Raw genomic sequence first — 3,149 nt, forward strand, 5'->3', positions numbered from 1 at the left:
TTTTGGAAAATTGTTATCTTCAAGTGTTTCTTCTTAAAATGTTTCTTGAAATCTTTAATTTCTCTGTAATGCTTTCTAGTTTTCTGTGTATAAGTCTTGCAAATTTTGTGGTGAGATTTATCTCTATTTAATATTTTAACACTCTTGTAAGCAGTGTTTCCATAAAGTGGAAGTATGATTGCTTTCCAACAAACATTTACTAAAAATTAATTAAAAATGAAAGATAATAAAAGCAATAAGTGCCATAAGCAGAGCCAACGGAGTCCGTGCATCTGCCGGACTGCCAGACAAAGATCCCAAGCGCTGAGCCACCTCCAAAAGCAATTGTTTATTGGGCATTTCCACGTTCGCAGCAAGACGTAGGAAAGCTCAGCAGTGGCAAAAGCTGGGCGCCTGACGCAGCACCCAGGGCAGAGGATCTTTCTCCGCCTGACCAGCGTCTTCCAGGATACCCGGCCCAAAGGGGAGCATCGGAGCTCCGAGAGACGGCCCAGCAGAGCCAAGCGCGGCCTTCAGGACAGGCAGAGGGATGGCCAGCAGCTCGAGCGAGTGACAGTGCTGCAGGGAAGGGAGCAGCCCCGGCAGGGTGCATACGCATCCCATCCCGCAGAAGACGGCTCTGGCCTCTTATGTTGTGGAAGTCCCATACAAACAATGTGTGCTCATCTTTTGCTTTTGTTTTGGGATTGGTTTTTTTGTTTTTTGTTTTTGTTGTTCTTTTTTGGTTTCAGAGATTGAACTCAGGACTTTGAGCTTGCCAGGCAAGCGCTTATGCCGCTGAGCTATCTCCCTCCTTACGTGTGTTAATCTTATATTGGTTACAAATAACGCGTGGTAATCTGATGGTGGTAATAATATTCTTTTCTTTACGGTAAATATGTATCTTCAGGAAACATTTTAGACTGAAGCGCGACGATGTCGCCCACCGCCCCGGCTCTGCCCGAGGCCCGGAGTGGCCGGTGGAGCGGCGTTACTGTAGCAGGGACCACTATGCCGTGAACCTGTGAAATTACAGAAGTGACACTTTTCCTGGATTCTACAAGACATCATTTCATCATGGGACAGCAAATTTCAGACACAGCTGGTTATTAACAAGTTACCGGAAAAAGTAGCAAAACATGTCACATTGGTTCGAGAAAATAGCTCCTTAACTCACGAAGAATTTCTTGGGAGAGTAGCTGAAATCAATGATGTAACTGCTAAAGTGGCCACTGGCCAGGAAAAACATCTTCTCTTTGAGGTACAACCTGGTTCTGATTCCCCGGCCTTTTGGAAAGTGGTTGTACTGGTGGTCTGCACCGAGATTAACAAGAGCAGCGGCACTGTGGAAGCATCGCGGAGCATGAACGTGTACCAGTTCATGCGGCTTTATGAAGACATCGCAAGTCCAGCGGCAGGAGTGTTGGCTCAGAGCTGCACCTCTGAAGAGCCTGGTGAAAACTCGTCCTGTGTGACGTCTGGCCAGCCTAGCCTTTGGATGGGAAGGGTGAAGCAGCTGACCGAGGAGGAGGCTGCTCCATCTGCACGGACCGGCGGGCTGACCTCACCCTGCCTTGTGCTCACAGCTTCTGCCGAAGTGTCTGACAAGTGGAGTGATCGACACAGAAATTGCCCTAGTTGTCGTCTACAGATGACTGGAGCCAGTGAGTCTTGGGTGGTGTCAGATGCGCCCACAGAAGACGACATGGCCAACTATATTCTCAACATGGCTGAGGTGGGCCAGCCGCACAGGCCGTGACCTACAGCCCTGTGACCTTGGGCTACACATACATGGAGGAAGAACAGAGATCTCTTGTGGCACAGATACAAACTAATTCTTCCCATCTTCTTATTTTTGCTATTCTGATAACGTGTCCCATTTTTTAAATAAACTTTCAGTGTCTTCCATTCATGATAAACTAAAAAAAAAAAAAAAAAAGGAAAAATTTTATAAGTTTAACAGAACTCGCAGGTAAGGTTTCTTTGGCAGTAGGCTGTACAGTTATCACATGGGCACTGCCACAAGCTAGTTCAGATTCCAAAAATTTAGAGCCCCAAGAGCAGTGTCGCCTGCCCTGCTCACATCAAATGACCTCTCATGTGTTACCCATCATAAAATTTAAAAAGCTCAAAATAAATTTAAAAATAAAACATTAACAATACTTGCTCTTGGTATATGTGGGAATTAGAAAATCTTGAAGTATAAAAGACAGGAACTATTATAAATTAATATGCAGTATCTTCCATCCAGTGAGTCAACCTTTGGTGCTAGACTAAGGTGACAAGCAGTTAAAATCACAAGGACATACATGCAAGGCTTTTGTTCCATGGTGCAAAACCGAGTCAAAAGTCTCCCAAGAGGAAACGAACCTATAACTGGGCAGACATTAAAGGCTGCCGGCACTCTTTAGGCCGTTAGGATGGCCGTAATTTTTTCCATTGCTCACCGTTCTGAGAAACAGAGTAACAGTCCCTCAAAAAATTAAATGAATCGAATAATCATATAATCTAGCAATTCTACTTCTGTTATAAACCCCCCAAAAAGTGAAGACGCAAACATTTGTATGCCCATGTTCACAGCAATATTATTCACAGTAGCAAAAGTACCCAAGTGACTATCTGTAGATGAAAATGTAAGCAAAATACTGCATATGCATACAGTAGAATATTTTTTTTAATCCTTGAAACAGAATATTCTGACACCTCATAGCATTGCCCTTGTCTGTTGCACATAACAGACCATAACAGAATCCCTCGTAGCCAGGCTTGATGGCATGGGTCTGTGACACCAGACTGAGGGAGGCTGAGGCAGGAGGATCCAGAGCATGAGCCCAGCCTGAGCAGTTCAGCAACTTAAAACGATTCAGTCTTGAATTTCAAAAGTGCTGGGGATGTGGCTCAGTATAAAGGCCCTAGATTCAATCCCCAACACGAAAATAAAACAAAACCACAAACTGGATGATTGTGAACAATGGAAGGTATTTTGTTCAGAGTTCTGAACAGTTTTTCTAATTTATTGTTTTAGTTTTTGTCTTCTGACACAGGGTCTCACTACGGAGCCCAAGCTGCCCTTGATTTGAACTCACAGTGACCCTCCTATATCAGCCTCCTCAGTGCTGGGACTACAGGCAGGCACCACCATGCCCAACCAATCTTTTTAATTTAATGAC

General features: G+C 44.5%; 1 pseudogene; it reads left to right on the top strand.

The window, feature by feature from the left end:
* Positions 1 to 1,056: 1,056 nt before the first annotated feature.
* On the top strand, positions 1,057 to 1,738 carry LOC101574278 (annotated as a pseudogene).
* Positions 1,739 to 3,149: the final 1,411 nt, after the last annotated feature.

This window comes from Octodon degus, unplaced genomic scaffold (assembly GCF_000260255.1).
Source record: "Octodon degus isolate 3935 unplaced genomic scaffold, OctDeg1.0 scaffold00090, whole genome shotgun sequence".
Classification (NCBI taxonomy): Eukaryota; Metazoa; Chordata; class Mammalia; order Rodentia; family Octodontidae; genus Octodon; species Octodon degus.